At 42.0% G+C, this 23,932-nt stretch overlaps 3 long non-coding RNA genes across 3 annotated transcripts in view; 1 reads left to right on the top strand and 2 right to left on the bottom strand.

Moving 5' to 3' along the window:
* Positions 1-23,932, bottom strand: part of LOC142000427 (uncharacterized) — a 238,662-nt gene that overhangs the window by 114,472 nt on the left and 100,258 nt on the right. The gene's annotated exons all lie outside the window — the stretch shown is intronic.
* Positions 1-23,932, bottom strand: part of LOC142000424 (uncharacterized) — a 48,673-nt gene that overhangs the window by 7,988 nt on the left and 16,753 nt on the right. The window lies entirely within an intron of this gene.
* On the top strand, positions 951-23,893 carry LOC142000428 (uncharacterized). The gene is made up of 3 exons (XR_012642246.1): positions 951-1,056; positions 13,654-13,735; positions 23,821-23,893. It is a non-coding gene; the product is annotated as an uncharacterized LOC142000428 (long non-coding RNA).

Here is a 23,932-nt window from a genome sequence, read left to right as displayed (position 1 = left end):
CTTGCTCCGTGAACTAAAACACACTTGTATGTATCGGTGCACACGGAGTTTTTAGAGTTTGTTCAGCACAGTTGGCTACAAAAATTGACAAATGCTTCCCCTGATTTTAGACTGGTCTTTTGCGGGTGGTGTGTTCCTTGTTGTTGTCTGCTGATTTCATTTAGTGTGTATATATATACTGTAAGTGCACATGATACTTTGAACTGGATTATAAGCTTTTGGGGCAGAGACCTCAGGTGAGGTTTTCAAAAGCATCTAAATGACTTAAGTGTCCAAGACCTATTGACATTCAAAGGGGTGTGTGTTCCTTAAGTCACTTACATGCTTTAGCAAATGCTACCCCTCTTCTGTCTTTTGTGGACAAATATGATGTATGAGACAGTGGTACAGTTCTGAGATGGCATTGGGTCAGCATAGGAAAGCGTAATTAGAGAAGTGGCCTGGGAAGAAGGAAGAGAAAGGCATTTGGTGTATGGGAAAAGGGACTCTTTTTCCAAATGTCCAGGATGACATGAAACAAAGTGTGACACTAAGAGTGGAAAATGGTTAGGAAGGAGGAGTGAAGGATGAAATGAATAGAGATAGACATGGCTGTTGATTGACAATGAGTCTTAAGGGCGAGGATTAGGAGCTCAAACATCATGTGGTATGACATGAAAGGAAATCATTTGAAGCTTGACTCTCTCTACTAATGCCCATGCTGTAATGTCCACTGTTTTAAAAGAAAACAAGCTACATACGGAAGCTTTGTGTTCCTGCTGGAACCAGAATCCCAGATCTATTACTTAGATTGTCAGCTCTTTGGGGCAGGGACCATCTTTTTGTTCTGATGGGGAACCCTAGCATGATGGGGTCCTGATCCATGAACAAAGCTCCTAAGTGCTATGATAATACAAATAGGTTCATGCACAATCTGATATTTTTTTATTATGATTTATCTCCAGACTGAAGGAAAAACCAAATACTCTGCATCTGTGAAAATATGGGCTCATGTCCGCGTTTTGAGCTACCAACGTTCGGGAACAAAGGGATGCATGGAGTGAAATTCTGACCTTAGTAAGTCCTTGAAAGTTTTTCCATTGACTTAAGTGGGGATCAGGATTCTATGCAAGGTTTTGTTTCTGTCAGTCAGTGAGGTTGACATCCAGATGTGGGGGTTTGGTTCAGTTTCATCCTTAATGTGAAGAATTTCAGAGAGAATGTTTCAACTACTTCCTGCCCAGTAATGAAAGCAAGTTGCCATGCTATAACACCATCTGATTTTACATCGAGGACACATGCACAGTTCGAGCTATAGCACTCAGGGCTTGTACCGGGATGCATGATTTCTATGTAGAGGCTGCTACCAAATTTAAAGCAAATAGATGTCCAAAATATGGAAACTGAGACCGTGTCCAGCCCATAGTAAGAAATATGCTGTTTTTACAGAATGTCACTGTACCTATTTACTAAGCACCTGGGGCAAAATTTTCTAACTTGGTTGCCTAAAGTCAGGCACCCAAATCCATATTTAGGAACCTAAATAAATGGACTCATTTTCAAAGGTGCTGCATGTTCCATTTAAATTCAGTGGCAACATCAAGTGTCAATACCTCTGAAAATATAAATGTTAGATGGGCACCCAAGGTTGCAAATGTTGGTGTTGGTCTTTGACCCGCTACAGTAGAAGCAGATTCTATATTTACAAAATGAGAAATTTTATTTGTCAGAATATTAGATTTATATGGTTTACATTGAGAGAGTTAATAACTGGTAAGGTGGGGCATATTAAAATTGGACAAAAGAACCCAGGAGTTCAACTATGCTGGGAAAAGTTGCCCAATCTTGCTAAATCAACACATGGAACTCATTGCCAGGGGATGTTGTGAAGTGTAAAAGTATAACTGGGCTCAAAAAAGAATTAGATACGTTCATGGAGGATAGGTCCATCAATGGCGATTAGTCAAGATGGTCAAGGATGCGACCGCATGCTCTGGGTATCCTGAACCTCTGGGACAGAAGCTGGGACTGGACAAGAAGGTATCAATCAATTGATAATTGCCCTGTTCTGTTCAGTCCATCTGAAGTATCTGCATGAGTCACAGTCAGAAGACAGGCTATTGGGCTAGATGGACCATTGGTCTGACCCAGTATGGCCATTCTTATGTTCTTATACAGTCATGAATTTTGAGTGCAAGGGGTTGAATAGCAGGAACAGATCGAAACTCCCGTTAATACTTCAAATGCACTTTTCACAGACGAGTACAGTATTGAATTGATCCTAATGATGTAGGGCTTGGAGGAAAGATTTATAAACTCATGGGGAAAACAGAGGGGAATTTTCCTCTTCAAAGGATATATAAAGACTGTTCATCTTCATTGCTCTGATTTTTCTGGTCAAAAGGTGTCAAATTAAAAAAAAACATGTAAATACCAAGTTTTCAACATGTAAAGGGAACACCCGACTAGCTCCATATTGTTAATTCTCTTGGTAGGAAACTTAATTTAATGTATCCCAAATCATTAGTTACTTTTTGCTCCAAACCACAGTTCGCTAAGTCATTGTCTTAAACTGTGAATGATATAAAAAGATTAGAGCTGGTTGAAAACTTTCCACTGTACCCATTATTCACTGGAAAATGCCGATTCAAGAAAATAAAATGTTTCATGGGAATGTATTGATTATTTCAAAATTGAGAAATTATCAAAATGTTAAATTTTGATAAGGTCATAATGCTTTATTTTAAAGTTATCATTTCAGCACATGTAATACAGTATACATATATAAAATATATATATATCATAATGATAAAGTTGGAAAAAAGCATTCTGATCTTATGGAAAGGAAACATTGCAATGCAGTTGCTTCAATATTTCTGAAATGAAATATTTCAGAATTTTTTTGTTTCACAATTAATTAAAAATTTTCAACTTTTCGTTCTTATTCGGGATAATTTTTTTTAAATGTCAGAATATCCTGTGAAATGGAAATGCTGTTTCCCAGCTAGCTCTAAAAACGATGGTGTAAAGTAAGGTGTCAAATTAGAGAGATTTCTATTCTGATGCCTAACGACTGTACAAGTTGCCTGTGCTGGCATTAGAGGGACATGCATGAAGCTTTCATCTGTGTACTGTGGACAATGTGGTGGCCGCTGTTTACAATACAGTAAGCTGCATACTGAAGATTTGTCTCCACTGGAATCAAAACTCCAGACCCAAAATCCAGATTCAAGTTTGCAACTCAAACCTCTCTCCCTAAAGTGGGCTAACACAAACATCCCAAACTTTGTGAAAGTTTGATTATGAACTAACGAAGTTGAGGAATATTTGAGTATGAGATTTTTGGTTCTGCCCATCACAGAGATATAAATTTCAGATCTAGACTTGGGAATTGGGTTTGGACCCATTCCTAACGTAAGGTACAAGGAGAATACAGTACATAGTACAGTGGCATTAGTCTGGCACTCAAAACTCCTAGATTCAATTCCCTGCTCTTTCACAAACCTCCTGTATGATCTTGGGCAAGTCATTTAACCTCTCTGTGCCCTGGTTCCCCATCCCTAAAATGGGAATAATAGGACCTCCCTATGCAGTGCTCTGAGGGCAAATAGATTACAATAATGGGAGCCATGTAGGTACTGAAGATTAGATAAACAGGGCAAAATATTTTGTCTAGGTTCTCCCCAGCAAACATAGTAAGGCTTAACTCTAGGGTGGATACATAACCCTAAACAGCTCACTCTCTGGCACTCAGGGTTTGTGTAGCATCGCCATCCCCTACTTTAATGTTTAATAGACATTTTAAAATAGTTCAGGCTTAATCATTGACCTGCTTGAAAAAGGTTAGAATCTATAGAGGAATAACTTTTCATTTGTGCAAACTTATTAAATAAGTCCAACACGCTGTCTCCAAGATCCTATGGCTTATCTTGTAATTTGTCTCGTGTGTTTCCTCTTAAAGCAGTGAAGACTTAGCTAATTATTTATTTACTGAGCAGTGATGATGTACTGTACGGCATGTAGAACAGGAAGGAATGGGTTCTTGTCCTAAAGAGTTGAAAATCTCTGAGAGATGACGATGAAATAAAAAAACATGTTAATTTCAAGCTTCATTAGAAACCTAAGGAGAGAGATTTATATCCATCTTCAGAGATCTAGTTCTGACCCTCTATTTTTTTATTTTAATATGGAACCAAAATGAAGAATGTTTTAAAGAAAGAAAGAAAGGGAAAATGAATGTTTGTTCTATAGAAGTTGACACAACGTAAAAACATATGAAGCACTTCTTATTGCTATAGCTCCAATAGGGTGCAGGTGCTTTACAGACTAGTCAGAGGAGAATGTTCACTGCCCTGGAGAACTTACAGCCTAAGGGGAAGATTCTGCCAGTCTTATTCCTGCTGTTTGACTAATGTGCAAGTGTTAGCAGAGTAAGCTGGCCCTAAACAGATCATGAAAACATGGTGCATGTGGGGCAGGGATACAGCAAGACTGAGTGATGCAGGGCAGCCTGCTTGATGGTGTCTCTTTCTACTGTTACATCAGCAGTTGAAGGAATCAGTACTGAATGATGGATAAATATGCCTCTGAGCGCTTGCCCAATCCTAAACACACATCTACATCAGAGGCGTTACTGGCTATTGAACCAATACTCAGACACTATCAAGAGGCATTTATTTCCTTTGAGCTGAAATTTCTTACACTTGGTCTCAGCCCAGAAGTGGAATTGTTGTAGCAAGTTAAATTAAAATAACAATCCGTTTGGCTGCTCACAAGGGGTGATTTAGGAACAAAGCATTGGCTCTACCATGGAATATCTGAGCTCTTGTCTATCTGCGACAACCTTAGCAGTGTTGAAATACACAACATTTTAACTCCTCAAAGAGCAATGATTTTAGGCTCCCAGTACTGCATATTTGAAAACTCTGTTTAAATAAACAACTTGTCTGGTAGCCTGGCTTCTGTTGGGTTTTAAATGGCCAGTATGTGGGCAAAACAAAACCGTTTTCTAGATTACACCATGGGTGGGACTAGAAAAGGGCATTCGAGAAGATTGCTGACCTAGGGTATGTGTATGCTGCCATCAGAGGTATGAATGCAGCATGCGGAGGCATACCTGAGCTAGCTTTGATCTAGCTAGCTCCAATAACAATAGCAGTGAAGCCATGGCCATGCAGGTTAGCCACTTGGATAAACACCACGGGTTCTAGGTGGGATTGTACAGCCCACGATGCCACGACTTCACTGCTCTTGTTACTCAAGCTAGCTGGATCAAAGTTGGCTTGGGTCTGTCTACACATGCTGCAGTCACACCTCTCATTGCTGTGTAGGCATACCCAGAGTTTCAGGTTCTCAACGCCCCTTCCCTGAGAAGTGCACCTTGACGTGGTGGGAAGGCTTGTGTGTTCCAGTGACCCCGAGAGCTATGCTGGTCAACGGAGAGACATCCAAGCCAGACAGGTGAAAGGATAGGAACAAAAAGCAGTCCCTTGGTTCTCTAGGTTGGGGCCTGAGTGATAGGTCAACAACCCATTGTCGTAAAAAAGTTAAATGATGGAAATACAACCAGGAAGCCATTCTGGGAAAACAGCATGATAAGGAGGGGGGAGTCTTGTATTGTGTCTGACAAAGTGAGAAGTATCCAGATTTTCAGCTCTGGCCCCCTCGGCCAGCGCTACCCAAGAGAATTGAACTGTTCCTAAATGAAGTGATGGATGGGACAATGCCCGCTGAAGCACAACCATTTCGGTGCATCCCTCTGCGACTCTCCGTTTTTGCCCCATGTCCATATCCGTGCCGTTCTGAACTGTTTCAGTTGCAGTGTCCCTGCTGGGGGCTGTCCCATAGTTCGGGGCACAGGTCCCAGAAGTGGCAGATTCTGGGAGATTCTGAAAGGCCAGTGGTGCAGGGCAAGGCAACAGGAGGAAGGACCATTTGTCTGAATCATTTTAGTGCTGTTCAGATTGTCATTCTGCTGGCTGAAATTGTTCTGGTGAAAGTGGTGTTCACACCTGCTGAAAGCCAGCCTGGTCCAGTTTAAGTGGAAGTCTTTAAAGCCAGACCATCTAGTCTGATTGCAGGCCACAAGACCATACCCACGCACTCCTATAGTAGGCCCATAACCTCTGGCTGAGATACTGGAGTCCTCAAATCTTGATTTAAAGTCTATGAGCACAGGGCTCCAGTAACCTGTGGAATGAGCTCTGCATATCTAAACAGTGTTTAAATATGTTTTTTAACACAGTACCCCCATATATGTGAGATGGGGCCTCCTAATATATTGACATTGTTCATAGGATCACTCGCATCTCTGTGTTGTTACACAAGGAAAATTTGAGAGGGATTTGCTTATTTATCCAATTGCGCCTGTATTGTGGACACAAGTACCCAGGAGCTTTTGGAGAAACTGAGTGAGGAAAGAGAGGATTGGAAAGATAAATACAGAGGGGGAAGGGGAAATAATTATACCATAACGAAGATAAATAATGCAGTGCATTTACTTAATGTTTCTCTAGAATATATTGTATACATAGGATCTAGAATTAATTATAAAACATGAGCTCTTCTAGTAAAGGGTGTTATCAAAGACCAAAGTGCATTACAAATGTGGGTAATACTATCTCCATTTTACATATGGAAAACTGAGGCAGGGAACGATGCAAATGCTGACACTGTGTTCATGTCTCTTGAGATATTAACATTATCACCATTTGCTCTTGAGACGAGATAATTCAGTACAAAAATTGCATGACCACTCAAATCGTTATCTTAGCCAAGACTGAGAGAGCGACTATCAATACTCGAACACAAGCTGCCTGTGCTGAAGCCAGCTGCTCTGGGACTTTGAGGACTTGATGAAACAAGTCGTGTTATATGATTATTCAAAGGGGACTATAAATGGAAACAACAAGGACAAATTAAACTTGTCAGTGAAATTGCTCTTACCAGGAGCTGTGAAACTCCCTTGTTACATTACATGCATTGTCATGCTTGTTAGCCATCAGACACAGGAACTGGGGAGGGGTCTTAAAAAAAAAGGCAGGAAAATAAGGTGGTGAATGGGAGTGGGTGGAGGAAGAAGGGTAAAAAATGTTTAAAAGGAATGCACCAAAAGGTACAATTGTAGAATATTTTACACATTGGGCCTTTTTTTAAATTTAATTTTTACTCAAGTAATTCAGCAAAACCAACACGAATTTACAAAACATTTGAATGTTGCTGAATCTGCAATTGTCACTGGAAAAAAAAATTTGCTTGAAAAATGTCACCCAGCTCGAATCCTAATTCAACCTTTAATTTGTTAATCCCCTTCTAAATCAGGAAAAAAAGAAATCATTTGTTAACCATTAGTGAGAGGCAGTGTGGCCCAGAGGGTAGCGAGATGGAGTGGTACTCAGCAGACAAGGGTTCTAGTCTCGGATCTGCCAGATGAACTTGAAAGTTACTTCTTGTCTCAGTTCCCAATGTGTAGAAGGGGGATGATGCTTATCTCAAAGTACTTTACAAAGGAGCTCTGTGGATGAAAAGTGCTATCTACAGACAAGGTATCCTCCCCCCTCCCCCCCACCCCAGCAGTTAAAAATTCAGGCTTTCCTGATACTGAGCTATAATGGCTAACTTGAATTGCAAGTGTTTAGTCCAGGAGAGAGTTTTTTCCTAACCTTTCTAAACTAAATTTAGTGTAAAATCAGTTGGGCAGCAACCATTTTTGTTTTTAGTTCTAGAGTTACAATAAACAGAAATGCCAAGAGGTCTTCAGTATTTTCCAGACAATGTGGATTGTTTTTGGGGGGGTAGAGGGGGGGGAGTTTGGAGGGGGGGAATAATTAAAAAGAATTCTGAGACGTTTAACCTGGAAACCTCTAAATACACCTGATCAAATATGTCAATGGGGGTAATTTTAAAAAACTTCTACATAGCTAGTGAGGATGCGCAGCAGCTAACCTGGTGTGATAGACCATAACGGCTCCAGATATTGTAGTCTATCATGTTAATAATTCATGAATTAAAGCCTCCCAGCAAGCTCTTAACATGATGGTTTATGTCAAGGATGTGTGTTTAAAGGGTTCCCAAGCAGGCCTTGACATGACAGACCATAGCAGTCCTGAAGGTCTGTTGTTGTCAATGATCTGCCAATTATGTGAACATATCTGGAGGGAGGGAGCAGTGGGAGGCGAAAGGAGGCTGTAAACAGCAGTTTAATGCTCTGTCAGAGGTCAGAGCCGCTTGGTACAGATGGAAAGCTTGCGAGTGATATGTTGTTAAAATGACATACTGAGTGCCTTTAATCAGCGCAAGCTGGGAGTGCTCAGCGCCTTGCCAGAATTAAGCCCTAAAAGACCAAAGGTTAAAAACATTTTGACCATGAAGAATAGTCTGTCTAAGCTTAAAAAAATACAACGCTAGCTTTTAATCTTATACATAATGCAAAATCTCTTGTGACAGAATGGTTGTGTTTGCTGTTTTCTTTTATAAGCTCCAAGCAGTCTCCGATTAGGCCTGTATCACAACAGTAATACGCAGGAGGCTATGTTTTCTCTTGCTATGACACCATCTACTATTGTTTTTGATCTGCAGCCTCTGAAGAGGGATGCTGCATCTTCCGTGGAAGGTGTTATGAGTGCAGATTAGTTAGACAAGTGCTGGAGTGAATGCATAAATAGTACTTTTGCATAATGAGGTGTGTGAAATCCCACTGGAGGTTGTTAAAACAGATAGACAGCCTGTGGTAAACAACAAGGAAGGTAGGCTTTGAAAACAGATGGCTTTGAAACCCTGGCAAATGACTGTTTCATACTTAAAAAAAAAAAAAGATATTCTACATGAACAAAACCGATTTTTAACCTTTGCATGCATATTTTTAAACCTCTGTTTTAATAATAAATTTCTGTGGGTAACCGTACATCAATTGTACATCCTGTCATAAACCTTTCTGGAGGATGGAAATGATGAGCTTTACAATCTGAGTGATGCAGTTACATAGCTCTTTCTGTTTGTCAGGTATTGGACTGCCCTCGTATCTTTTGGCACTTGTTAGATACATGCTTTGCATGGTGAGTTTAATACAGCAACCCAAGGGTTAATTTGTTCAGAGGATGGGAGCTAAATTGGATTACTACGCAGTTGCTATATTCCTATTGGCTAGGAGGGCCGTTAGTAAAACAACCAACTGTGACTACTGTTGCCGTCCGTGACGCTGTGCACATACCTAACGTTGGGGCTGTCTGCAGAGTTGTATTGAGAGCTGCTGGGCAAAAGGTTATTGCTAGCTTCTCACCTCAGCTAGGCTGATCTCTGAACTCCTTGGAAAGCTGCCAGCCCCTAGTCCATAGCTCGGGGGTATGAACAGGCCCAGAGGTTGCAACTACCCTCCAATCTTTATGGTTCGGTGGGAAAGGGGGTCCCAATGCATTTTTCCGTTGTAACGTGGAGTCACGGTATGGAAAAGGTTGAGGACCGCAGGCACTGTTTTCGCCATTGACTTCAGTGGGACCAGGATTTGGGCTTATGTATTGGAAAAAAGTTAAGCATTTTCATTAAATAATTCCAAGTGAATGCGATACTAGACACAGAAACCTCCCGAATGTGGAGGTGCTAAGTAGACCTCGGCTCCCAAATGTTGTTACTGAAAATATTAGCCAATCCAAATGCAAATTTTGAGACTTTGTAAAACAATTTTGTTCAAGTACTTCACTGGCATAGCTTTAAATGAGCCAGGCAATAGGGCATCTCTGCTTCCTTTTAGTGGTGGTGGTGTTTTAATTTGCACAGTTGTGGCCACTCAAGATTAGGGGCCCATTGTGCTAGGCATGGTACAAACACATAATAAGAGACAGTCCCTCCCTTAACCAGCTTACACTATAAATAGACAAGTAGCATAAGGGGAGGAATAGTGACAGAATCTCCTTTGGGAGAGTCTTCCATAAAATAAAAGATCTCATTGTCAGGAAGATTGCTAAGGATCAGCCTAACTTTTCCCTTTTCTTAACTGGAATTTCCCCTCTGTTTTAATTCCGAATCTCATTACGCCTAATGGCATTGCCCAGTTTCTTCCTAAATGGCCCCCACCCCATGCTAGATAAGCCTCTCAACATTACACAACAAAGTGTCCTTTTTGCTCCAAATCTGATAGCCTTAATTTCACCACATTGGTCAATGCCATGCCTGATATACTAGGAGTTCTGCTTGCCAATCACTCAACAAGAGGGCAGAATTCAGTACGCCCGAAAAAATTCAGCTGAAATTTGATCTACTAATAGAGTAATTTTCATGCTGTGCTCCTTGGCAGGAGTAATCTTATCAGGGAACTTAATTGCAATGAAAGTGCATTGACCTAAGGTCAAAGAAACAAACAAACAAGCCTAATTTGAGTCTTATTTGAAGTACAATAGTCCCCATTTACCTGTTTATCAGCTTAATGTAGCTGTCCCTCAGAGAAACTGGATACTAGTTGTGAAGATGCACAAGATGTGTCAATATGCAACAATAAAAAGACTAGTTATCTATAGACCAGACTGCTTCTGTCGTGAATTGAATAGGGTTTATTCTGTGATGTGCTGATTAGTCAGTGGTCACATGGAGAAGTTTGTTCACATTTGACGGGACCTGTCTGGTGGTGGCATCTTTTGGGAGGAAAATAAAAAAACTGAACTGTTGATAGGATTTGAACTCTATTTCCTCTAGATGTTGCTCTTACAGCATTTCCAGCTGCCCCAAGCTGCATCAGTGTATGGTGAGTGTCTGTTACAGGTCCCCCTCTGTAGCAGAGAATATGAAAATTACACCCCCATTTGGAAAACCTTGGCTTTTTAGCTCCAGCTGAAACAGCTCATGCTTTTAGCTCTGAAGGTCCCCTGTTGAATCCCCGATTAATAAATGGGGCTATACCGTGAACGCTGGCATAAGCTGGAACTTGGTGGAGTTGGGGCGAATGAGCACCAAACTATATCAGTGGGCAATGGGATGTGCTCATCACCCTTGGAAACAGGCTAATAAAGCTTTATGGACCGTTTCTTCTCGTGAGTCTGTACTCATGCAGGACCAGATTTCCAGGTGCTGAGAACGCACAGTGGGGGACCAGAGTTTCTGAAGAGATCAGTCCCCATTTAGTCACCTAAAGTGACATTTGTTGACTGATTTTTTTTATTTTTTGGTTAAGTGTCACATTCAACAGAGTGAGCACTCTCAGACCCTGGTCATTGTGGCCCTACATAAGAGTTGAACTATTCTGAAAAGACTGTCCCCAAGAGTCCTCTAATTTGTTGCTTTCTGGGCTACGCCACAAAATAGCGTACATGTCTACCTGAGAGCTAGAGGTGAACCTGTTGTGGTTATGGAGGAAATAGGAAGGAGCAATACTGTTCTGGATAGGTGAAAAAATAAGTCCTCCTCCACTGAAATATTAAGTCATCTGATTTTTCATTTTGCTCTTCGGTGCAGAGGTGTGGGGTCATACAGTGCTACAATACCCAAACGGCTCTGCATTAAAGAAAACCAGCCTCGCCTTTTTCAATTCTAGGATCGCTGTTAGAAATGTTTATTACACAGGGGGGCAGTAGCACACCATAAAGATGCAAAGTATGTTAATCCTGCCTGGATTGATTTATGGGCATACTGTGGGGGGTCTGTAGCATTTGTTAGATATATGTACATTTGACAGATATTGGCAAGAGGTATTAATTAACTTCCAACTTTGTCTTTAATAATTAGCGATCAGCATAGGGAAGTTTGTATTTGCTTTTGTGACACAATCTGTGAATTCTTATCCTTCAGATATTTCTGAGGCTGTGTCGCTCTGCTCCGAGTTTGTCGTAAGGCTGTTTTCATCAGCTCAAGCGTTACAGGTGCCATCAGGGGCCAGCCTAGAAAAGGCTATGGTTGAGAGCAAAGTAAAAGCTTCCCCTTATGCCCTCGAGTCAGAACAAGTATTAGACACTTGTGTCTAACTCTACCTCTTATTGTAAAACTGTTCTAGGTAGGTTTGCTGTTTTACACATACCAGTCGGCTTAGTGCTTTGCTGGACCCGGCAGAGAATGCTGAGCAGCTTGCAGAAGGGAGCCCATAACACTCATGTCATCCAAGTATCTCAGTGCGCTTCCAAATCCTTAGTACATGAAGTCTCATGATACTCCTGTGAGCACGTAAGTCCTGGCAGTACCCCCTGCTTTACAGATGGAGAACAGAGTGGTTAAATGACTTGCTCAAAGGAGTTAGGAGAATAGCAAGGCTGGGGAGCTCTAGGAGGGGAATTCGGGATGATTTTGTTGGCTGGATTTACTGCATTTTGGTTATGTTTATGTTGCTGCCAGTGTAGTGTAGTGGGGGGGGGGGCGGGAGGGGGAATTGCCTGAGTCTGGGTGTGCCACAAGACTCTATCTAGGGTAGCCAGGGATTGGCCTGGGCTCTCAATGTGTACTAACAGAACAAACTTGAATGAATAACAAAGAAGTAAATAAGATCATGCACAAGTCAGTGGTAGAACTGGAAAGAGAAGCCAGGAGTCCTGACAGACAGCCCAGTATTCTAGCCACTAGCTCACACTCGATGGTAGACTTGTGCAAATAAATTATGCATTAAAAAATGCAGTGTCGGCCAATCCAAAACTATTTGCACATTTGACATGAATTTGCTGAATAGTTTCAGTCAGAAAACAATATTTCAAGACTTAGGTGCCATTGATAAAGTGCCCTGAGGGGGAGGAAAAAGAGGTTTTAGTTGTCTCTCTTAATTTGATTTGACCCAAACCATTTATCTATGTATGTATATATGTTTGGAAATGCCAGCAAACAGAAAAATCTGTTGTTCACCCAGCTCTATTCTTCATACTTAAAACCCAACCAACTAACCTACACCTTCAGAATTTGAATGAGGTTTTTTAAAAAAACTCAATGCCCCAAGAGCAGGATTCTTTTCATTGATGTGTTCGTTAGTAACTTCACCCATGAATTCACCAAAACAGTTATCCACCTCAGTTTATAATGTTATCCCACCATAACGCAGGCTATTACACAGGGAAATATTTTAAGGTAACAAATTTCTGGCTATTCATAATTGGTTGTTGTTTATGTGGTGTGACATAGTGCTGTCATTGAAATGAACTCTGATATAATTAGGAGCAAATAATACCTAGGCATGCTGTGCTAATTATTTTTGTGCGAACCCAATTCATTGCTAATATAAACAGCAATATTAATCATAGCAAGTATTGATATTTAGGCAGTGTGCTTCCATTTAAGTGGAGCTGTACAAGAGAATTCTTGTTCACTCAATAACATATACACTGAGGAAACAGGCATATGTGATTTTTAAATAGTCTTCTGATCTCTTGGTGTGATTAAACTTAGTGACAAGTCTATGTGTGAAACAAAAGAAAAATCATCCAGTAGTTAGAGCAGGGGACTTTAAGGACTCCTGGGTTTTTCCCGTGGCCGTGCCATTAACTCCATACGTAGCCTCGGACAAGTCCCTGTCCACCTTTTGTGCCTCTGAATACCCATTGATAAAATAGGTGTAATCCTTACTGTGATGTTGTGAGATGTAATTTAATGTTCAAAAAAATCACGCTGGGATGCTCTGGTAAAAAACTCGATGCCAAATGGTATACATGTAAAGTGCAATGATACATTGGCAGTGAATAATGAGAACCCTGCTGTGGTCTTCTTACGGTGTCATAGCAGGGACAACATTGGTGTGAAACAGACCTGAAGAATTTCTCCAGAGCAGGGGTGACGCAGACATGCCTTCACCACCTCTGAGGTAAGGAACATGCGGAAGGAATGGCTGGGTGTGGGAAGGGCTTTTCTGCACTCTTGCTATTCTGGCGGCAGGACCACAACTAGCCCTATGGGAAAGCTGCTGTAAGGTAAAGTACCTGCTGGGGCTGCTCTAATTTATGCTGGGAAGTAGGGGGAAGGTCACGCTAGCCTCCAAGCCGCCCAAAATCTGCATGGCACACACACAATGTTAAACTACCTTTGGACTCTCCTGGCTTATGCCTTATGTGAGTCCCAGCACAGGATCTGGCCCTGAGGGAGGGGAAGGTCTGGCGGCCTTCAGCAATTCACTTCTATACCAGCTTGTGATTTTGGGTCTTGAGCTTCTTGGAGACAGGAAGCTTAGCCCCTGCCAGAGCACCTCACATCCTTACAGTGACTGCTTCTAGCGACTGCTGGTGCTGATGGACTCCAGTGGGAGTTTGGCCAGCAATGCATTGCAGGGCCATGTGGTTATCCTGAAAGACTACTTCCTCCATTCATAAGCACTGCAGCTCATAACGTATGTAGTGGCTTCTGATTCTCCCAGCTTCCCTTTGCTAAATATGCAACATGGTCTAGAAACCAGTATACCGGTGCAATACACTATCTTTACATATTGCAATTTAACCTGAGCATAATAGCACTTTCCCCTAGGGGCAGAGCTCAAGCCTGGCCAAGGAATAAACATACCGTTGTAAGCATCAGTCTCTTTGAGACATGGGGTAGCTGGGGCGTAATTTTAAACCTGCTGTAGCAAGTGACCCCCCCCCCCCCAATATCGCATTGCTCTTTATTCCGGTTTGTGAGTATAAGAAGTGTTGCTTGAGATGGTTTAACATGGCTGAGCTACGCAGAAGCCTCAGGCATCAGTCCCACCAGTTGATCTAATTGTGCATCTAGAACAAATGATCTCTGAGTTATTTTTCCCTTTCCTCCTCCTCCCTCTTTAATATAAGGATTGTGGCTCAGGGCCTCTTTGCCCAGAAGGTCTAGTATTGGAAGCAGCCAAAACACACCAAGCTGATGAGTTGGGTTGTTGCAAGTGTTACAGCCGGCCAGTATGTGAAAGGACGTGGGGCAAAATCAGGAAGCAGATTGCCTCCCTCCCCCTGCATCCCCATGGAGAAGTGTTTGTGCACATAAAGTTAATTTGGGCAAGTCACATCATCTTCCTGTGCCTGAGTTTCCCTACCTGTAAAATGGCAACTAAAATACTTCCTGCCCCACAGGGATGTATAGCACTGGACTAAACCAAGAGTACTTTTGGCTCGGGAAAATTTCTCCAGACAGATTTTTTTGTTTGGCAAAATCAAAGCCAGGAGGGGCATTCATTTGCATTCAACAGTCTGGGGGGATCCGGGTGGAGTGGTCCTGCTTTGAACCATCTCTACTACTAATCGGCAGCTTCACAAGGGTCTTGCTGTCAGTGAGCGCACTTGATTCTCATTCTTGATTAGCCCAACACTGAGGATGAACGCGGTCATTAGGAAAATCAGTGTTGGGATGTTTAGGTGAGTTGCATGAATCTAATTCACTGTGCAAACCATGCCAGCACTGGCACATAGGCAGAGCCACTAGCTTGGAAAGTGTAAGATTAAAGATTGGCACGGGAGAGATCTACAGGTAGATCTACAGTGGGCAGAGATCTACAGAGTGCGCCATGTCGTTATGAGTCAATAAATTAGACGATGTATGGCACAGTACATCATGTTCTCGAAGGTGAGGCATATACAATGTGAAGTATTGAACACATCAGAGAAAGATGACTCTTTCTTTGGGAATATCCCTGCATATTTTTTGCATAGCAGAGCCCGTGCTCTCTAATTTTAAAATTTAAGTCTGTGTGTGTGTGTGTGTGGTGTGGGGGGAGGAGGCATGTGTGTTTGTAAGTTTTTGGGGATGTGTGTTAATATACATGTTAACATTGATTTTTAATGTAAAGGATTATTTTGTTCTTTTACAGAAAAATAGGTATCAGTAAGAGTCTATTATTTATTGTTTGTCTTGTGGATGCGTCTGGGGATTCTAGTCATGGGCCAGGACCCTAAGGTGTTAGGCTCTGTACAAACACAGAACGAAAACGTGGTTCCTGTCCCCAAAAGCTTATATGGTCCCTAAAGTGATCTATCCAGCAAGAGGCTAGGAAGAACAGTTAAAATCCTGGATGTATGCTTTGGGCTATTCATTTTTTTCCCCCTGGGAATTCCACAAACATCCCTCAAATTGTCAAGTGTGGCAAATCCTTTTAGTATCAAATACTACTTCTGTCACAGCCTAGAAATCCTTCCCCAAACTGCTGGCATTTGTGAGATTGACTATCAGCCAGTTCACTCTCATCCATGTCCTCCTCTGGAAAGCAGACATCACCTAAAGAAAAGGTACAGCACCCTATGTGAGCAATACATAGATAGTACAACCAGGTTCTTTTAATGACAACAAATAGAAGCTTAGAAGAGAGGAACAAAATAAACAAGATAGTCATTACATCATTTTTTGGTGCATTAATATGCAATTAAGTTTGTGATTCAGTCAGTTGATTGATTTAGTACTGGCGGGTTTGTCTCCAGAAAACAATTGGTCATTTCAGATGGTACTAAAATGACTTCCCCTTTTAGACCATTGTAATCACATAAGAAGAAATTTAGAGTTGTGTTTTCCTTTCATTGGCTATTAATAGTCAATGCGGCTTTACTTAGGTGCATAGGGAGAGATCCATTTCCTTTATGGCAGCAAGAGAGACATAAATTACATTAAATTAAGGAAGTGTCCCTTCCCCACCCTCCATGCAGACAAACCTTTGTGTTTGTTCTCCATAGAAAATAGACAGACATTAATCTTATGCAATACAGCATGGAATTTAAAATCAGGAGTTCAAACACATTTCCTTTGAAGGATGTTTTTACAAGGCCCATGGCAAAAGTCATCTATAACAGGGAAGTGAAAAGTTGAAAGTGATGGGGGTGAAAAAAACCCTCTTGTTACTTTGAACTGTCTTGCAATTTAAAGCTACAGAAGAATGGGAAGGATTTGAAAAAGATGTGACCTAGGGTCCCCATCTTAATGGGTTTGCAGCATTTAACAGGCAGCTGTCCAGTCTGCAAACCAACTCCTACTCACTGTCCAATACTATGTATGACAATGCACTTGCCAGTATGGGTCACTATTGTCACCCTGCTTTTACTCAAACTTTCATTCTAAATAAAAATGAACATTTAAAAATGACCAGAGGTGCTTTAATTACCTCAGTCCCTCAGTCAAAAGTGTATTACTGTCTCTACCTTTTTTAAAAAAGGCCACCTCTTTTATTTTGTATTTGAGTTGTGCTTTTATAGTGCTTTTGTGGTTACTGGTCTGCTGGCATTCCCAATATAAGCCACTATTGTTCTTGAGGTGGGTTTGTAACTTAACTATTTTAATTTCCACTGTAGGATATTGATACACAAAACCCAACGCAAACACATTTTAAAATTAGTCTCTTATAATCAGACTAAATGTCAGATATAAACAATTATACTATGTAAGGCATTTGACATGATATGTATGATACAGATATGTATATAATGTATCTAATATCCATTGCATTGTATAATTGACGCCCGTGGAGCTGGTCAGGCAGTGTCACTCTCCCAAAAATAACACGTGGTTTGCTTTCCACTCCCTCAGTCTCTTTCAAACCTCCTGCAACCCATGGGGGGGGGGGGGGGAGGAGGAAGCCCATTCTACAGTGCTTTTCATCAGTCTATCTCAGCGAAACAATTACTGATCTCACTCTAGTTAGCTCTGTCTACATGCGCACACATGTTTCTTAGAGCAAAATTTTGGCCACCATGAATGGCAGGGTAACCAAAGTAATGAACACTTTATTTCAAATACAGGGCTGCCTTCAATGCTCCAAAACTCACTTATCCAAAGCCTGGTTGTGTCCTCAGCTAAAGACAAAGGATGTTCCATACAAGGAATGGTCTCAGGAAAGCCTGCTGTGTTTCTGCCGATATCTGGCATGGAGGAGATTGGGGGTTGGGGGACAGAGAAGGGAGCGTTTGAGCAGAAGTGCTTTAACCTCAAGGCTTTCGCAAAGATTCGTGGATATAAATAAGGCTGTTTAGATAAACTGCTCCCCTCCCTGAATCTTGGTCTCCCTTTCACAGGCTCCTACCCCTGGACTCCTTTCCTTCAGCTCTGGAACCGACCACCACCCTGCTGCTGCCTAGGCAGCAAGTCGCAGGCCACTGCTGGGCTGGCTGCCCTCATTATCTGAAGGCTTGGGGGTGCTGCCTGTAGATAATCAGGATTCATCAGCATGTATCACAACATATTCATGACAAGGGGCATGTTTTACTCTAGGCTGAACAAAACAGACAGTGAAATTCTTTATAACATGAGCATTTTCTTGCTAAAACCTGTAATACTTTTCAATGGCTTCTGGGCACTTTTCCCATTTTTTTATAATGTTGTTTCTGCAGATGCTGAGGCCCGATGTTCAATAAAACAGGACTCAGGATGATGGTGAAAAGCAGCAGCTTGCAACTTCATTATAAATATAAAAATACCCAGGTGACTAGTCCCTACAGCTACCAGTCAAACCATCACAGCTCAAGGGACAGAGCCAGTGCCGTAGTACAGAAAAATGGAGGTTGTTGGCTCCAAATGATGATTCCCAGGTTTCCTTTCCTGTGGTCAGGGCCTTTCTGATATCTCCGCAAGGGGCCTGACCTGTAGCTGCAGTTGGAGCTATCTAATGGGACCATATGTCCCAAGCCTGTGGCCTGCTTTGGGGAGGAGAGAAGGAGAAACCTGCCTTGTGGCACAGGATGACCAAGTTAAGCAGTTCATTATTGCCAGCTGCACGTGTCCAAAAATCATGAGATTGGTTTAAAAATCATAAGGTTTCTTTTACAAAAAAATCTTACATTTTGGTTGCTTTTTGATTTTCCTTTGTGTCTTTCTGAGCATCGGGGTCAAGCTTTTCTCCACAGCCATGAGGTTTTAAGAAAAGCACCAAACGTGACATGCAAAAGTTGACCAGACTGGTAATGGCTGAGGTTGTGTTTTTCCCCGTCTCTGACCCTGAGTGCTTGAGGGGAAGATAGAGTTGGTGTCTCTGTAATTGCCATTGAGCCAGTGTGTAAAATTGTCCTTGTTCAGCTACTGGTTTCAGATACTGTAGTTATACCAATGGGGCAAATCCACTCCCTTGTACCACTACTGTTCTGCTGTGTGAAGGGGAAGAGTTTGATTTGAGGGTGTGTATGCACCCCCTTGGTGTGGGGGCTCCTTCTGCTTTATGGGGGGCAGAGTTGAGGGAACATTGGGGCAGGATAAGAGGATCTGGTGCTGCACAAATCCTTCGGTCCTGCATTCCATTGAGCTGCCTTCTGAGCTGGAGCATACTGGGGCTTCTCTGTAGGACAGCTCAGCCATCCTACAAGCTGTTAGGATAGGATACTCCTTAAGGCACCTGTAAAGACCTTCAGTGCTGAGCCTGCCTCTCCGCTTGCTCTCTGGACCCCTGCATTTTTTCTGATTATCTCATTCTATACATCCAAATAAATCCATTTAAAGTAGATCAGTCAATTACACTGTGGTCAATTACTGCTTCTCCACAAACCTGGCATTAAACTTTATAACTTGCACAGTTACCAACGCTGCACTTGAAACAAATTTTTTTCTTTTTTTTTCTTTTTTTTTAATGGAAAGCTAAACCCAATCCACTTTCCAGCAGCTGCCTTTTATTTTACCCATCTGACAACAGGTCCTAATAATTTAACCTGAATAAGGTCACTTATGGCGATTTATAGACCCTGTTATTCCTCTTTATGCATCCCCACTCTGCTCCCAAGGGATGTAACATTTAAATTAACCACTCCCATACAATGCTTCCTATGTTGTACCTGTGATAACTGAACTGGGTCCTTAACTTGACCCCGATATGAGCTAACGGGGGAAACTTTTCTTCCAGGCAGTCTGATTTCTGGAGTGTAATTCTCCCCCTTCCCCTCCCAGCAGTGACTCATGGGAGGAAGGGTGGAGATTTTCTTTTTGCTCCATTTATGCGCAAGCCTCTGACATGAATGCTGCTGTGAAGTGTTTGTAGGCTGCTGTAGGGCAGTTGTTCTCATTTAGATAATTTTTCAAAAGACTAAAATCTTCTTATGTATTTGTTTGTATTTATTCTAGAAATGCAAGGACAAAGATATGGCAACTAACACAGAGCACACAGAAAAAGTCAACTTGCTTAAGCGATGCCAGTGTTGCAATGTCTCTCCAGCCTGTGGTTGGGGACCTTTTAGAGTAAATTCATTAGTTCATGGTAGTTTTAAGATGTAACATAAGCCTCTAAAGGGATCTTAAACTTTTCTTTTTTATTAAAATGAAATCTTCCCTTGGCATTTCTCTAGGCATTTTTCCAGTCACAAATAAAAGGGACACTGCTGAAAGATAGTCTGCTTTTCACTTAAATGCCAGCAATCCAATTAAAGGAATATTTAACCTTTTGCAAATAAAGCTATGGCTAGCACTGCCTGTTGGCTACAGGGGGAAAATTTTTAAGCTTCTTACCCAAGACAGATGTGTGTATTCACAATATAGTTTACAGTGTTATGAGCCCAGAATCTATTAAAATTACTCTGTCTCAGAAGGTCAAATGGGAGCAGGTTCAACGAATGTGCTCGTAAGAAAGCTCTCATCAGATGTCCTTCTCTAAAGCTCCCTATGTCAGCTTTCTGTGCTAAACAGAGATGGCCTCAAGCCACAAGTTCCATTCCAAACTTCAAACACTTCAGAAGTGGGTGGAGTTGAGATTTATAAAAACAAAGATCATTCCCACCCTGTAGAGTTAGATTTGGGTTTTGGTTTTCCAAAGTTCAGAGGCAATTTGGTTCAGGCCCATCTGTCATACTAAATAATTCCTAACCTGGGCATCAAGTTGTCTTGCCCTCTTGCAAAATCTAAGCAGTTTAAAGCAGCCCTGATATAATTTTGCCTTGCTCCCTTGGTGTTCCTGATAATGTATCGTGGAGCAACACCGTGGGATATGGCTGTGTGTCAAATTATGAACTCTCTCTTGACCTGTTTTAGGCACTGTCAGTGCACAAGCCTGGACGTGCCCAAAGGCAGCCTATTGTACTGCATTCCAGTCAGTTGCCTTGCCTGAGAAAGTCCTTCAGCAAAAACCTAACACCAAGTGCCATCACAGAGCAATCTAAGGCCACATTCAACTACCAGCCCACTCCTATGGAGCAATGTTTTTTTTCTACAGAGGGTCCTTGGGGCAGGGGAAGGGGCAAGTATGACTGGGGGATCTGTAGCATGTTACAGCAAAGGTTGTTACAAGGAGGAGGGAGAGAAATTGTTCTCCTTAACCTCTGAGAGTAGGACAAGAAGCAAGGGGCTTAAATTGCAGCAAGGGTGGGTTAGGTTTGACATTAGGAAAAACTTCCTAACTGTCAGGGTGGTTACACACTGGAATAAATTGCCTAGGGAGGTTGTGGGATCTCCCTCACTGGATATTTTTAAGAGCAGGTTGGACAAACACCTGTCAGGGATAGGCCTACATATTATGTAGACCATCTTGAGTGCAGGGGACTGGACTAGGTGACCTCTCAGTTCTACGATTCTGTGTCTCAGAGATGGCAGCTGTATTTCAGACCAAGGTTCTGCTCTGTGCGGAGTTAGAGAGCGGGCTTGGCTGACCATTGCCATGCGTAAGGAGGACTTGCAGGACACAGAGGGCAGGATGGACTCTGCCAAGCCTGAACAACTGATGAACCTCAGACACGCTTGACAAGGTGAGCTCCGACCAGGGGAGAGTACATCTCAGGACTTTGTTTCCAAACATCTGTAACTCTCGCGGGTTTCAAGAGTGAAGTCACCGTGTTAAAAAATTCCTTTGCTGAGAAATGTGCTCCTTGGCTTCTTGCCATGTTGTCTCTGACAGGGTTATACTAGAAGCCCACAGCCCAGGTGGAACTCTGAGGAGACATGTGTAAGTAACTAAGGAGGGTCTCTGGATTTGGGGCTCTAGGGTGGCTGGACTGAGACAAAATGTCTGAGTCTGGGAGTGTGCCCTATAGACCCAGAGCTAGAAACAGTGATGAGACTCTGTTCCAGACCCAGGTGGCTTGGAAGCATGTGGGTCCCAGCAAAGGGGTTTCCTGAAGACCATACAGGGGGTCCTGAGCCAGGTTGTAACACAGAGCAGCTTTCATATTTTTGACCTCACTCCTGTTTTTGTTTGCACACTTAATTTGGTCCAAATCTGTTGCATGTTGCAGCTGGAAAATTGGGGTATTTGTAATGAAGAAGAGCTAGGCCTTTCTCAAGTTACTGTGGATATGTGTACTCAGTTCAGCGTTCAAGGCTACACCAAAGATCAGGCTGGATTTGCTTAGATTGTAAGCTCTATGGGGTAAGGAGCTTCTTTTTTTGTTCTGTTTGTGCGGAGCCTAGTACAATGGGGTCCTAGGGCTCCCAGGTAATACAGATAATAAGAATGATCAGTGGAACAAACTGAGGGTAACACTGCAAACTCGGTTCAGATCTCCTTCCTGTTGAGACTGATTTTGTTATCTTGTCTAGTGCACTGAGAGTAAAGTTTGCATGTAGCAAATGGGCCTGTGGGTGTTAGGTGCTGAACTCCATGGACTTTCAGTGGAAGATGCTGACCTCCTTTGGAAAGCGCTTTGAGATCTATGGATGACAGAGGTGGGGAGGCGGGCCATAACTCTGCACTTGCCAAGGCCTAAAAGAGGAGCATTATATATGACAAAGCACTACAATGAAGAATATGTGCAAAAATTACTTCTGCAGACCTTAAAATGTTGAGGGATTCATTCCTTCACTTCAGATAACTCTTTCTGTAATCTCAGGTTCCGGATTCTCCCTCTGCCACCAATGTCAATAACTGTCAGTAATAAAAATGAAGGGACACAAAAGTTGTGTGGCACTTTGGGACTAAACTCAGTGTCAACCGTGGAAAGGAGGAGGTTTTGGTTTTGCAAATTGAAAATGAGCATTCTCCAGGTTCACTTTCTCTGAACCACAAGCGTGCAAGAGGTTTCAGATAAGAACGTTTCAGTGTTGGTGGGCCTTTCGTGAGAAGGCAGCCCAAGGCCTAATTTAAAATGAAGAGGGTATTTATATGTAATTTACTGAGATGAATCTGCTACTGTGGAGCCAAGAGGATGCTAAAGGCTTCCTTATGTGGGTAGATCACTTGGCCGAACCTGTCTCACAAGGATACAGAATATAGATACGACCAAATGGGCTGGGTTTGTTTGTCATGTAGTAAGGTTATTATTTTGCTTTATACAAGACCATTGGCTGAGAAAGGAGAGGGAGAGACTACTGGCAGTCATAAATCTACCTTTTGTAAAGGAAAATGAGCTCTGTTCCAGACTTGAATGCCAAAAGTTGCAGAAGACCTCTTTGATTGTGTATAGTTATTTCCACAGCACCATTTCTACACATACCCAATATATCAATCAGGCTGCAAAGGTTCCATAGTGTTAAGATAGCAGATCATAATAGCTATAGCAATTTGCCATAGGATGGGCTACTGAGTGTCTCTAATTGATGGGGATACTTATGGCCCATTGTCTGCACTTCTGCCATGTTTGTGGTTTGCCAGCTGGCTTATTCTTTTATGTTTGTGTTTCTCATGCTGGTGACTTGGCCTGTATTTTTTGTGCTGGTTGTAGTGCAGATGTATTTTTTTCCCCCTGAAAGATCTGGAAAAAACCGAAAGCTGCTTCTTTAAAAAAAAAAAAAAAAAAAAAAAAATTTAAAGCAATTCTGCTTTTTGAAACTGCATAATTGAAGAGCTCTGAAATAATTGGCTTATTATAGTGCACCCGTAAAAATGAATTTGCATCTCATTTATGAACTATTAGGTTCCCTATCATATGGGACTGATTGTTCTTAATGTGACTTGCATGTAATTTAGCATTCTTTGTTAAAACACTTTGTAGCTAAATACTGAGATGGATTCAATACCAAATCAGAGGGCTGAACGCTGAATTTTGGAGCATTTGAGATCCAGATTGTGCAGCTTGAACCCATAGCGTTTTATTTCCCTTGACCTCCTAGTTTATGCTCCACTGAAGAAACCTGAGGACACCCCACTTTTCTTGGACTTTACTTCCTGCAACCTTTAGACCTCAGATCGTGAGTAGCATGCCATTCTTCTGACTGGCTGGGA

The sequence above is a fragment of the Natator depressus genome, chromosome 17, assembly GCF_965152275.1.
Source record: "Natator depressus isolate rNatDep1 chromosome 17, rNatDep2.hap1, whole genome shotgun sequence".
Classification (NCBI taxonomy): domain Eukaryota; kingdom Metazoa; phylum Chordata; order Testudines; family Cheloniidae; genus Natator; species Natator depressus.
The sequence above is the reverse complement of the archived record's forward strand: the minus strand, read 5'-3'. Positions and strand labels throughout refer to the sequence as shown.